The sequence below is a fragment of the Neovison vison genome, chromosome 3 (genome assembly GCF_020171115.1).
Source record: "Neovison vison isolate M4711 chromosome 3, ASM_NN_V1, whole genome shotgun sequence".
Lineage (NCBI taxonomy): Eukaryota > Metazoa > Chordata > Mammalia > Carnivora > Mustelidae > Neogale > Neogale vison.
Window position 1 is genome coordinate 160532746 of NC_058093.1, and position 14807 is coordinate 160547552.

At 38.2% G+C, this 14807-nt stretch overlaps 1 pseudogene; it reads right to left on the reverse strand.

Moving 5' to 3' along the window:
- Window positions 1-14711: 14711 nt before the first annotated feature.
- Window positions 14712-14807, reverse strand: LOC122903851 (annotated as a pseudogene).

A 14807-nucleotide genomic window follows, 5' to 3' on the forward strand; every position in this document is an offset into this window, starting at 1 on the left:
CCATTTGGCCTCTCCCCAGGACAGTGCTTCGTATTCAGGGCTCCAGCCTTACACTCCTGCCATTTTTGTTACAGAATCCCAGAGTTTCTTAATAGCCTAAGAAACAGCTGCATGTGCAGTGAGCATGAAAGATACTTTCCTCTATAACGTATGAGATGCTGATAAGTGTAAGAAATTGTGGGTGATACCAAAAGGCTGTCTTGCAAAAATCTCAGTCTAAAAATGTGCCTGCTTCCCAAAGCCACTGGCCCCTGGCATGACCATGCAGTTCGGTGAAGGACACAGTCGCGGTCGTCTGCAGCAGGCTGCAGAACACGCAGGGAACCAGGATGGTGGGGTGGAGCATGAGAAAACAGGCATACCATATTCCTCCATTTCCTAGGGCTACCAGAACAAAGTACCACAAGCTGGGGTCTTCAACCAACAGAAATGTATCTCTCACAGTTCTGGAGGTTGGAAGCCCAGAATGAAGCCACCAGTTAGGGCATCTTCTCTCTGAAGTTTCCAGACGTGGATCCTTCCTTGGTTGTCCCAGATTCTGGTGACCCCAAGCATTCTGTGGCTTGTGGGAGTGTCACTCCAATCTCTGCTTCCATCTTGCCATAGCTGTCTTCCCTCTGTGTCTCTGTGTTCCTGCGTCTTCTCCCTGTGTGTCTGTCTTCCCATTGTCTTCCCTCTTCTTATAAGGACACTGGTCATGGTGGATGAGGGCCCATCCGAATGACTTCATCCTAACTAATGACATCTATAATGACCCTATTGCTAAATAAGGTCACATTCTGAGGTACTTGGGGTTAGGAATTCAACATATCTTTTATGAAGACACACTCAACCCACAAAGCAATACTGTGCCAGAAAAGGAAGAGTGGTTAGAAAGTACTGGGCAGCTGTTGGAGGGAGTCACAGATCTCACACCAAAGAAGCTGTTCTGAGCTCACATCCACACCCTGGGTCTGCTTATTCTGAATCATTCCCACTAATGCCTTTAAAAACATGTTTTACCCTAAGCATTTCTGTTATTAATTTTATGTAAGAAGTATTTTTCTGCTGCTGACACTAGGGAATTTTTGTTAGCGGTGCAGTCATCTACAATTCTGCCAGCCCAAATGCCCGGTTTTCTCCCTGTCCTGCACCCCATGGCCATCACACTCTCCAGCTGAGAAGTAAGTGGGAGTAGGTAAGGCCAGGGCAGATCACAAAAGACCCAGCAAGCCAGCAGGACCTAGACTAGCTTGGTTAGGTAGTAGGGAGCCATCCAGTCCCTGGCAGGGGAATGATGTGGGAAACACAGACACTCTCAGGTCTGGGCAGGGCAGGATGAAGGGGACAAATCAGGAAGTGTTTGGAATTAAAGTATAGGTAAAAGGGTCAAGAACTGGGAACCATCCATATGAAGGTACAGATTACATAAAGCTCCCAGTTTTGTGAAGATAAAGATGAACCTTAGAGCTTCTCCCTAGAAGAGAGTGGTTCTTAAGGAAAGATGGGTTGGTCAGTGATGAAAACAGGAGCTTGCAGAAAGGAGAGCTTCAAGTAGAAGGAGAAGGTCAATGGCTTAAAACTTCACCAGAGACAAGTATGTGGTGGTTCTGGTGGGAAGGCCTTCCTTTCCACATGCCCTCTTATCCTCCTCAAGCAGGGATGGCTCTTTGTCCTGCTTCCAAGTCCTGGGATGTCTCAGTTATCCCCTGGTAGCCATATGGCCTCTGAGGCCAGGGCAGGATGTCCTCAGGTCCTGCAGCCCTTCTTCCCATGTCCTTATCAGAGCTAGGGCAAAAGGGCTGGGATGAAAAGGAGGAGTGGTCTTGAGGACAAGGGAAGGTGGTCTGGCTGAGTGCCTGAAATGGTCACAGTACTGGGCCATGTGCAGACTTCTACTTTCTCCTGGTGCCACAGATATTACAGCTGAATCCATTTTAAAGAGGATGGCAAATATATAAATCATGAATCCCCAGAGTTCTTCACCCCTTGTAGTATACCAGGGCAATATTTATATTATGCCTCAATAACAACCATGGTCAAAAATAAATTCAGGATTCTTTAATTTAAACTCTAGTTTATTCTAATGTTTGTTGCTAAGTTAAAAGCTTGAAATAATTTTCTGCTGAAAAAATACAACTCTTGTTATTCAGATAAATAGATTTTTCAAATCAAAGTCTTGGAATCTTAGAAATAGGGTGCCTGGGTGGCTCACTGGGTTGAGCCTCTGCCTTTGGCTCAGGTTATGACCTCAGGGTCCTGGGATCGAGCCCTGCATCCAGCTCTCTGCTCAGTGGAGAGCATGCTTCCCCTCTCTTTCTCTGCCTGCCTCTATGCCTACTTGTGATCTCTGTCAAGTAAATAAGTAAAATCTGTTTAAAAAAAAAAAAGAAAGAAATCTTAGAAATAATTTCAAAATGCCTTTTGGAAAGCTTTTCTGTTTCTGACCATAAAATGTCAAAGTCACATTACAGTTTTTCTATACTTGATCTTAGCCAAAAAGCAAAGAAGCAATCCATTTTTCTAAATGAAGTTTTACATATTAGTATTCATTCACAGGTAAAATGAAAACATGCCTTGCCAAAAAATAATAAAATACATTTCTTTAGAAGTGTATTGTATGGGGTGCCTGGGTGGCTCAGTTGGTTAAGTGTCTGCCTTTGGCTCAGGTCATTATCTCGGGGTCCTGGGATTGAGCCCCACATCGGGCTCCCTGCTCAGCGGGAAGCCTGCTTCTCCCTCTCTCCCTTCCCCTGCTTGTGTTCCCTCTCTCACTGTCTCTTTCTGTCAAATAAATAAATAAAATATTTTTTAAAAATTTGACATGATTGTAAAAAAAAAAAAAACCATTACAGGGCTCTGAATACTGACACAGGTTAACAACAAATTGAGAAACATATAATCATGAAAATCTATGATGATTCAGGTAAAAGCAGTGGAGACAGGTGGGTTCTTGCCTGAGACTGCCTCCACCCTTTATCCCAGCCCAATCAGCCTCGTTGTTCTGCCGGGACATGACTGGCCTTCACTTGATCTGGAGTAAAGAACAGAAAACCACAGCAACAGCAAATGGAAAAAGCCTGTAGATCTCCTAACCTGAAGCTACTATCTTAGTTGGGATGAACAATATAAGACTTTGAGACTATAAGAAATTGAACAGGAAATCTTAGAAATGAGATAGCCATTGAGGTCTTGGCAAACATTCCACATGACCCTGCCTGTCTAGGAGCCTGTGCACATGCACAGATGAGACCGAGAGGGCTTAGAGTTAAGGTAACACCACAGGCAGAGCTGAAATTGCCAAATTTGAATACATCCCCCAATTCAAACACAGAGCTATAGTGTTTATGTGCCAACTTTGCCAGTCACTGAGTGACCACTAAGCTATGCAAACACAAAGGCGACCTACAAGAAGCCAGACCCCCTAATGAAAAAATGCAAATAAGAAGTTAAGAAAACAACAACTGAGCAGAATCATCATAGATAAACACCGGGTGTGTGTGCATTTATGTGAGTGTGACAGATTCTATAGATCAAGTCTAGGCAAGCAGTAACAACTAAGAATCTCAGAGGATAAAAAGGACCTAGATTATTTATATGATCTAAATTATTCAATTTTCAATAAAAATGTATGAGTCATGCAAAAAAAAAAAAAAGATGTGTTACCATAGTTGGAGGAAAAAGCCAATGGAAACTGTATTTGAGTGGTCCAAATGCTGGATTTAATAGACAAGGACTTCAAAGCTGTTATTTTAAATATGTTAAAAAAAAACAAAGGAAACCATGTTTAAAGAATTTTAAGAAAATATTATTAAAGTGACTTGACAAGTAGGAATAGCAATAAAAATAAAATAAAATAATTTTAAAGGACAAATGGAAATCTTAGGGTTGAAAAATACAATAACAAAATGAAAATTTTATAATATGAGATCAGCAGTAGATTTGAGATACTAGAAGAAGGAATAAGTGAATTTGAAGATGGGTCAATAGAAATTCTCCAATCTGAAGAATAAAGAGAAAAAAAAAGAAAAATAAAATTAAAAAAAAAAAAAAAGGATCAAATTCTCAGAGACCTGTAGAACAACATCAAGCATGCCAACTGCATAACAGGAGCCCCAGAATGAGAGGAGAGAGAAAAAGAGCAGGAAAAAAATTTAAAGAAATAATGGTTGAAAACCTCTCAAATTTTATGAAAGCTTTAATCTACAGATCCAAGAAACCTAATGAACACCAATTAGGAAAAACAAAGAGATCTTCAATTAGTCATATCCAACTCTTGAAAGCAAAAAACACAGAATAAATTTTGAAAGTAGCAAGAGAAAAACTAATCATATGTAGGAGATCAAAAATACACAGGATGACTAAATCTTATCAGAAAAAAATGGAGACCAGAAAGCAGTGGAATGGCATATTTAAAGTGCTGAGAGAAACAATCGTCAGCCAAGAATTCTATACCCAGCAAAGCTATCTTTCAAAAGTGAAAGTGAAATAAAGATAGTCATAGATAAACAAAGACTGAGATAAAGTAAGACAAAGATACATGTCTTACAAAAAATACTAAAGCAACCCCTCCAGGATTAAAGAAAATTACTTCACTTGGTAACTTGAATCCACAAAAAGAAATAAGAAATTAATGCCAGAAATTGTAAAAACAAAACAAAAATAATTATAAAAGACTTAATGAATAGACATCTTTTACTATTTTTTAGATAGTGTAAAATTATATAGAGCAAGTATATTTGGGGGTTTACAACATATATAGATGTGTTATATAGGACACTGACGGCACAAAAGTAAAGGTGGGTAGGGACAAAAGGAAGTTATATTGGAACAAGCCTGCTATAATTTATGGGATTAAGTTAGTATTAACCTGAGGTAGGTTTTAATATGTTAAAAATGCATACTGTAATTCCTAGAGAAAATACTAAGACTATAACTTAAAAAAAAATTGTTTAAAAATCAACCAAGGAGGGGCTTGGGTGGCTCAGTTGGTTAAGCATCTGCTTTTGGCTCAGATCATGATCCGAGGGTCCTGGGATCGAGCCCCACATCAGGCTCCCTGCTCAGCAGGGAACCTGCTTCTCTCTCTCTCCTTCTGCATGCTTGTGCTCTCTCTCTCTCTCTCTGTCAAATAACAGACCAAAAAATCTTTTAAAAAATTAAATTAAAAAGATTTCAAAAATCAACCAAGGAATTAAAGTTCTTTTGTTTAACATTAAAAAAGGAAGTAAAGGAGAAATAGAGAAACAAAAAAAGACATAAGGCTTATAGAAAATAGCAAAATGACACAAAAATCCATTCATATTATTAACTGCATTAAATGTGAATGGAATAAATATCCCAGTCAGAACACAGAAACTGTCAGAGTAGATAAGAAAGCAAATCCAAATGTATGTTGTCTATAAGATACACACTTCCAATTCAAAGACACAAACATGTTGAAAACAAAAGGATATCTGCTCTCACCACTCCTATTCAGCACAATACTAGCCTGTACAATGAAACAAGAAAGATTAGCCAGATATAACACATGTAAACTAGAAAAGAAAAAGAAAAACTGGTTTTATTCACAGCATAATCCAGTATGTAGAAAATCTCAAGATAAAGACCAATATAAAAAATACTAATTTTTCCAATAAACTCACAATGAATAATCCAAAAATAAAATTAAGAAAATCTTGTTCACAACAGCATCCAAAGGAATAAAGTACTTAGAGGACTATATTTAACTTAAAAACTTCAAGACCTGTATGCTAAATAGTACTGAACATTACAAGAGAAATGAAAGATCTGTATAAATTGAGATATATTCCATCTTCAAAATGGATTGAAAGAAATTATATTATTAAGATGTCAGTTTTTGGGGTGCCTGGGTGGCTCAGTGGGTTAAGCCTCTGCCTTCGGCTCAGGTCATGATCCTGGGGTCCTGGGATCGAGCCCCGCATCGGGCTCTCTGCTCAGCAGGGAGCCTGCTTCCTCCTCTCTCTCTGCCTGCCTCTCTGCCTACTTGTAATCTCTGCCTGTCAAATAAATAAATAAAATCTTTAAAAAAAAAAAAAGATGTCAGTTTTCCCCAAATTGACCAACAGAATCTCCATCAAAATCCTGGTAGAATTGCTTGTAGGAATTGATAAGCCAATCCTAATATGTATATGAAAATGCAGAAGACCTGGAGTAGCCAACACAATTTTTTAAAAAGATTTTATTATTTATTTGACAGACAGATACCACAAGTAGGTAGAGAGGCAGGCAGAGAGAGAGAGGAGAAAGTAGGTTCCCCGCGGAGCAGAGAGCCTGATGTGGGGCTTGATCCCAGGACCCTGGGATCATGACCCGAGCCAAAGGCAAAGGCTTTAACCCACTGAGCCACCCAGGCACCCGCCAACACATTTTGTTTAAAAGAACAACAAAGTTGGAGGACTCATGCTACCTGATTTCAAAACTTAACTACAAAACCACAGTAACTGAGAAATTGTGGTATTGGCACAAAGATGGACATGTAGATCAATGGAACAGAATTAAGAGTTCAGAAATAAATCTTTATAGTCAATTGATTTTCATCAAAGGTGCCACGGTAGTTTAGTTGAGAAAAAAAAGGTCTTCCATGAATGTTACTGAGACAGTTGAATATCCATATGCAGAAACATGAACTAGGAACCTCACCTCACAAAACATATAACATTTAACCCAAAATGAATTATAGGCTTAAAAGTAAAAGTGACTTCTAGAAAACATTACAGAATATCTTTATGACCTTGGGTTGGGTAAAGAATCCTAAAATATTGCACATAAAAAGTACTATATGATGCCAAAGAAGTAATAAACTGGACTTCATCAAAATGAAAGACTTTTAATCTTAAAAAGTTACCATAAAGAAAACAAAAAGACAAAGCACAATCTATAAGAAAATATTTTCAAATCCATGTCTGATAAAAGATTTGTATCTCAAATATATGAAGAACTCTTACAATCCAATAAGTCAAACAACAACATTTTTAAATGGGCAAAAGATTTTAATAGCTATTTCACCAAGGAAAATACCCAAATTATTAAAAAGCACATGAAAACATGTGTCTATACAAAGACGTATATGTGAACATTTATAACAGATGGCACTTGGGGGTGGCTCTGCCCCTGTTGCTGCTTCTAGGGCTTCCTGGAAAGAGGAGAGTATTGGGCTGCCCTGCTGTGCTTGAATGGATCTGCAGTTCACAAACCAAATCAATCATGAGTTGTAGTAATGATAAGAACAACACTATTATGTAATCTATTTATTCCTGGCAACCGTGCCATTCTGCTCCACTACAGGCTCTGCCAGTCTCAAGGCACAGTGATGACCATCATGTTATCTAAGCTTCACTCACCCGGTGGTAAAATTCTCCCTAAGACCTTCCTTGGCCACCTAGTAAGCTCCTCACTATCCCCAGCTCACCTAGCACCTCCTCACAGCCTCACAGTATCCCAGGTGGCAATGGCCTAAGCCACCCAGTCTGTTATTCACAATAGGGTGCATCTTGGCTTGTTAAGATAGCACTCCTACTCTCCTTATCATTGTCTCTTTGAAGGAGAAAGATGTCATATCGCCCTGGTATGTCCTATAAAGAGAACAAAGGAGGGAGAAATGAGAGCATTTACTATGATTGAGTTCCATTTGCTGGGATTTTAAGAAATCAGTGCAAAACCACAGTAGCCAAGGAGGAGGGAGAAATGTGGTTTACTGAGATTTACTGAAAAGAAGGAATTTCTCTCATGGGACAACTTGCTTGGAAATAGAAGGAGATGAAGTTTAGACATGTGATTCTCATTACCAGCTACATCCTTTCAGACAGAAGGCAGATATAATTGGATCCATTTCTATTTTAATTATAATTCTTTGGCTTTAAAGAAATCACCAATGGAAATTTGCAAGCCACCACAAATGCTGCCATTTCAAATTCCCTGGATTTTAATGTGGCCTGGATTTCCTTCGGCCAGGCTGAGGCTACCCACCACAACTGATGTTTGTTGTTGTTACAGACCAAAAATTTTCCCCAAACAAAGATGAACTTCTCTTTCTCTTCTTTCCTCTCTCCCTCCCTCATTCTATTTTTCTTTCTGAAGAGAGAGAGGTTCGAAATTTTGCCAACCCTTTTCCCTACAAAAAACAGGAGAGAGAAAGAAGTCTTCTGTGATGAATGACAGCAGAGTGCAGACACATAGGGCTTCCTTTTGTTCCCCCCACCCCAACCCAAGCTGGCCAGAGGGGTTCTCCAACCTTTCTAGATCTCAGTTTCAGGAGTAGTCACAAGTCCTGAGACATGCTTAAAAATTTGGAGGCTTCTTATAAAGTCAGACTGTATAACCAGCACTGTGAAACCCTGGAGTTAAACATCACTTTAGCTCTTTCAAAGCTACTCGCTTTCTTTTCATCAGTCTCTGTCTCAAAGACATTCTTGGCAGAGTTGGAAGGGAACCCTGGCAGGGAATCCTGAGGGAATAAGGGAATCCTGAGGATAAGTGCTGAAGGCAGTGCTGAGGGGCCATGCAGCGACCAAGAGGATCCCTGCTCCTGGGCCCCTGCTCCCAAGTCCCCGAGAAAAGAGGTAGGCAACTCTCTGAGGCCTGATGTCCATCCTGACATTGGACCCAAGGTGGTTGGTGGCTCACTGCACATGGCCTGCATGGGACAAAGGCAAGACCAGTTTTTCTTTTGAAGCTAAGCAAATAAATATAAGAAGCACAATCCATTTTGTAGCCATAGACTTGTTTTAAGCTAAAACTCAGAAGAAAGAGTTGTTTTTTTTTAAAGATTTTATTTATTTATTTGAGAGAGAGACAGTGAGAGAGAGCGTGAGCGAGGAGAAGGTCAGAGGGAGAAGCAGACTCTCCATGGAGCTGGAAGCCCGATGCGGGACTTGATCCCGGGACTCCAGGATCATGACCTGAGCTGAAGGCAGTCATCCAACCAAGTGAGCCACCCAGGCGCCCAGAAGAAAGAGTTCTGAGTGTGCTCCAGAGTTTTGCTTGCTCCAGTTTGCCCTGCACTCAAATGTTTTACTCAAATTCACTATAATTCAACAAGTCTTAATAAGTTATGTTAGTGTGAAAGTAGAGTAGTATTTCTTTGTTTATTTGCCTGGTTGATTCCTTTATGCACGTATGCAAGTAAAATAATTGGGACCACATCAAAGTAAAAGGCTAATGTACAGCAAAGGAAACCAGCAAACAAAAAGGCAACTTACTGAATGGAAGAAGGTATTTGCAAATGTTATATCGAATGAGAGGTTAATATCTGAAATATATAAAGAACTAATACAACTCAACACTAAAAAAGTAAAATAAACAATATGATTAAAAAATGGGAAGGGGACCTGAATAGACATTTTTCAAAAAAAAAAAAAAAGACATATAAATGGCTAAAAGACGCAAGAAAAGAAGTTCAACACAACTCACCATCAAGGAGATGCAAATCAAAACCTCAATGAGATACCACCTTCAACTGCTATAATGACTAAAATAAAAAACACAAGAAACAATTATTGGCAAGGATGTCAAATAAGGGGAACCCACCTACACTGTTGGTGGAAATGCAAACTAGTGTAGCCACTATGGAAAACAGTATGGAGGATCCTCAAAAAATTTAAAGATACAATTACCATACAATTCAGTAATTCCACTCCTGGGTATTTATCCAAAGAAAATGAAAACACTAATTGGAAAAGACGTACGCAATCCTGTGTTTATTGTAACATTATTTACAATAGCAAAGATATGGAAGCAGTCCAAGTATTTTTTAATAGATGAATGGATAATTAAGATATCTCACACACACACACACACACACACACACACACACACACACGAATATTACCCAGGCATAAAAAAAGAAGAAATCTTACTATCTGCAACAACATGGATGGACTTAGAGGGTATTATGCTAAGTGAAGTAAGTCAGACAAAGATAAATATTGTATTATTTCACTTACATGTGGAATATAAAAAACAAAACCAAGGAACAACAAACAGCAGAAATAGACTCATAGAGAACTGATGGTTGCCAGTGGGTAGGTGATAGGCAAAATGAGTGAAGGGGAATGGGAGATATAGGCTTCCAGTTATGTAATGAATAAGTCACAGGGAGAAAAGGTATAGAGAACATAATCAATGGAATTGTAATAGTTCTGTATGGTGATAGACGGTAGTTACACTGGTGGTAGGTATAGCACAACACAGGCTTGTCAAATCACTGTATTATATGTCTGAAGCTAATGTAACATTGTATATCAACTGTAAAAATAAAGACTAAAATGAGGTATCATTGTACATCAGTTATGATAGCAAGTTTCAAAAAGACACGAAATAACAAGTGTTAACAATAATGTGGAAAGCACCCTTGTGCACTGCTGATGGAAATGTAAATTGGTACAGCAACTACGGAAAAACAGTATGAAGGTTCCTTAAAAAATAGCAGAAATATAATCAAGCAATTCCACTTACGTGTATTTTTTTAAAGATTTATTTATTTATTTGAGTAATCTCTACATCCAACGTGAGGCTTAAACTCAAGACTCCGAGATCAAGAGTCACATACTCTACCAAATGAGCCAGCCAGGCATTCTCACTTATGGGTATTTACCCAAAGGAAACAAAAACACCAATTCAAAGAGATATATGCTCCCCTATGCTCATCACGGCATTATTTACAATAGCCAAGATACAGAAGCAACCTATATGATAAGTGAAATAAATCAGATAGAGAAAGACAATTAACATGATTTTCTTATATGTGGAATCTAAAAAAACAAAACACACAGAAACAGAAACAGATTCACAAAGAACAAACTGACAGAGGTGGGGAGTGGGTAAAATAGGTGAAGGGGATTAAGAGGTACAAACTTCCAGTCATAAAGTATGTAAGTCACAGGAATAAAAAATATAGCATAGGGAATAAAGTCAATTACTACTACAATAACTTTGTATGGTGACAGATGGTAACTACACTGACCATGGTAAGCATTTTGTAATGTATATAACTGTCAAATCCCTATGTTGTATACCTGAAACTAAAATAATATTGTATGTCAACTACACTTCAATTAAAGAAAAAACAGAAATTAGGGGTTAGTCCAGAAAAATTTAATATCCAAAGACAAATTTCAGAGAGAACATAGAAAACAGAAGGAAGAACACTGTCAAAGAAAGAATCCAAGAGGCGCCTGTGTGGTTCCGTGGGTTAAGTGTCTGACTCTTGATATCAGCTCAGGTCTTCATCTCAGGGTCATGGGTTCAAGCCCTGCACTGGGGTCCATGCTGGGTATAGAGCCTACTTTTTAAATAAAGAAAAGAAAAGAAAGAAAGAAAGAACTGAAGAATCCACATATTATTTATGGAAATTTCTTAAAATCTCAAATTAAGAAAATGAAGGAAAGGACATTTGCTTCCACTCAAGATGGATTAATAAGAGTATAAAAAAGGATTTTACACTCCTGACTCAAATAAACAAACAAACCAAGACACAATAAATGAAACAACACGTTTTAAGATATTGGACACTGGGCAATAATAAACATTAACCTGAGAGACAAGAACAAAATAACATGAGCTCTTTTGTCCAGCTTATTGCCTTAAGAGTTTTCATGCTGCGGTGTAGGGAGAGGGAACCCAGGCAGAGACTAGCAGTCTCCCTGAGTTGAGGAGTCACAGCTGAGAGTCATAGGGAGGTCAAGGTGGCTAAAGTGCTTAGAACAGAGAGAGAACCCCAGAGATGTGAGAGGGTCATTCTTGAGTATTTAGCAGAAAAGTATTTACCAGCACAGGAGGAGAGGAACTGCCTAAGACTAAGGGAATAAAACTATCTGACAGGATTGGAGAACAGTGGCTGGCACTGCCACTGAGCTGGGAACAGTGCCTATTCTCACCAGCCAGACTGGAAAAACTCATAATTCACAGAGCATTGAGCAGAATACTCAGAAAAGCCTTGCCTCAGTAATGGGAAATAATTAGCCCCAGACTAAGCACTACTCTGGGCTCACTAGAATCATAAAAATAAGACTTGAAAGGATCAGACTTTTTCTAAGAAATTTAATTACATCCTAGAGCAAACCTGAAGAATATTAAGAGTACAGCAGAAGAACAACAACAAACGTACCTAGCACTCAACAAGGTAAAATTCAACGTCTGGTATTAAAATAAAGGTCAGCAGACAATGTAGCACGAAAATACAATTCACAATAAAAAAAATAATTAATACTGGTTATGGGTCTGTTCAGGCTTTCTATTGCTGGGGGGAGGGGGGTTGGGAGAAGGGGGGTAGGGTTATGGACATTGGGGAGGGTATGTGCTTTTGGGTAAATTGGAAGGGGAGATGAACCATGAGAGACTATGGACTCTGAAAAACAATCTGAGGGGTTTGAAGTGGAGGGGGGGGTGGGAGGTTGGGGTACCAGGTGGTGGGTATTATAGAGGGCACAGCTTGCATGGAGCACTGGGTGTGGTGAAAAAATAATGAATACTGTTTTTCTGAAAATAAATAAATTGGAAAAAAAAATAAAAAATAAAATTAAAAAAAATAATTAATAAATTGAAACCAAACCACGAACAGCTGTCACAGATGTTAGAATAAGCAAAGCTATTAAAACAATTATTATAATTGTCTTCTCTATGTTCAAATTTTTAAATAGAAATGTAAGATATATATTTTTAAAAAGTACCTAAATCAGGGCGCCTGGGTGGCTCAGTGGGTTAAGCCACTGCCTTCGGCTCAGGTCATGATCTCAGGGTCCTGGGATCGAGTCCCGCATCGGGCTCTCTGCTCAGCAGGGAGCCTGTTCCCTCTCTCTCTCTCTCTCTGCCTGCATCTCCATCTACTTGTGATTTCTCTCTGTCAAATGAATAAATAAAATCTTTAAAAAAAAAAAAAGTACCTAAATCAAACTTCTAGAAATGAAAACTATGATGTCTGAAGTGAAAATGCACTGGATAGAATTAATGGCAGAGAAGAAGGAGAAGGAGAAGGAGGAGAGGGAGGGTTGGGGAAGGGGGAGGAGGAAGAAGGAAGAAAGGAACTTTTGTGAACTGCAGGATAACTTCAATCAGCCTAACATACATATAAATGTAGCCTGCATAGGAGAGAAGAGAATGAGAGGTCAAAAATATTTGATTTCATGGCTGAAATTTTCCCTAGTTTTTTGTAAACCAGTAACTCCCAAAATCCAAGGAATTCAATGAATCGCAAGCCTATGAAACATGAAGAAAACTACACCAAGTCACAAAATAATTTTTAAAAAACAGTGATGAGAAACTCTTAAAGGCAGCTGGAGGAGGAGGTCAGGGGAGTTATGTAGAGAGAGACAAAGGTAAGAACAAGAATTCTCACTGGAAACAACATAAGCAAGAAGATAGGGAGCAATATCCTTAAAGTACTGAACAAAGAAACTGTACTTTAAATTCTATACCCAGTGAAAATATCTCCTAAAAAATGTAGGCAAAATAAAGATATTTTCAGACATACAAAAGCTGAAAGAATTCATCTTCATCAGAACTGCACTACAAAAAAATGTCAGAAGCTATCCTTCCAGCAAAAGGGAAATGATGTCAGAAATAAATCTGAATCTACACAAAGAAATGAAAGGCACCAGAAATGGTAACTAACTACATGGGTAAATATATATTTTGTCCTATTTAAGTTCCTTTAAAAGTAATTGACAGCTTAACAAAAGTAATAACATTGCATCGTAGGGTTTATAACAAATGGATTAAGTGGATGATAAAGTCTAGGAGGGGAGAAATGTAAATATTATAAGTTTCTAATACTATAAGTGATACACCACTTGAAGGTAGATCATAGTAAGTTAAAGATGTACAATATAAACCCTAAAGTAACTACCAGATATTAGAGAAGAAAAGAATTATGAAGTTGAAGATACTTGTTTGTGGCCTAACAGTGATCTGTTCTGGAAAATGTTCCATGCGCACGTGAGAAGAATGTATATTCTGCTGTTTTTGGATGGAAGGTTCTGAATATATCTGTTAGATCCATCTGGTCCAATGTGTTACTCAAAGTCACTGTTCCCTTGTTTATTTTCTGTTTGGATGATCTATCCCTTAATGTAAGTGGGGTGTTAAAGTCCTCTATTATTACTGTATTATTACTGATTTCTTCCTTTGTTAATGTCTTCTCTATGTATTTGGGTATTCCCATGTTGGGAGCATAAATATTTACAATTGTTATACCTTCTTGTTGGATTTTTCCCTTAATGGTTATGGAATGTCCTTCTTTGTCTGTTATAGTCTGTTTCAAAGGCTCTTTTGCCCAATGTAAGTATTGCTACCCTGGCTTTCTTTTTATTTCCATTTGCATGATAAATGCTTTCCCATTCCTTCACTTTCAACCCACAGGTGTCTTTAGGTCTGAAATGAGTCTCTTGTAGATAGCATATAGATGTGTCTTGCTTTTTATCCATTCTGCCACCTTATGTCTTTTGATTGGAGCATTTAGTCTGTTTACATTCAAAGTAATTATTGATAGGAACATACCTATTGCCATTTTGTTATTTGTTTTATGATTGTTTCATAGTTCTTTTCTGTTCCTTCTCTTGCTTTCTTCTCTCTTGGTTTGGTGGCTTTCTTTAGTGATTACTTGGATTCCTTTATCTTTTTTTTATTCCTTTATCTTTATTCTTTACATATCTGACTAGTTTTTTTAATATTTGAAAGCTATCTAAATAAATTATACTTTTATTTATCTTTATTTTTGAAGTATGAAATGCTTCATGAATTTGCATGTCATCCTTGAGCAGGGGTCATGCTAACCTCTGTGTCATTAGTAGATGTGCTGCCAAAGTGAGCAC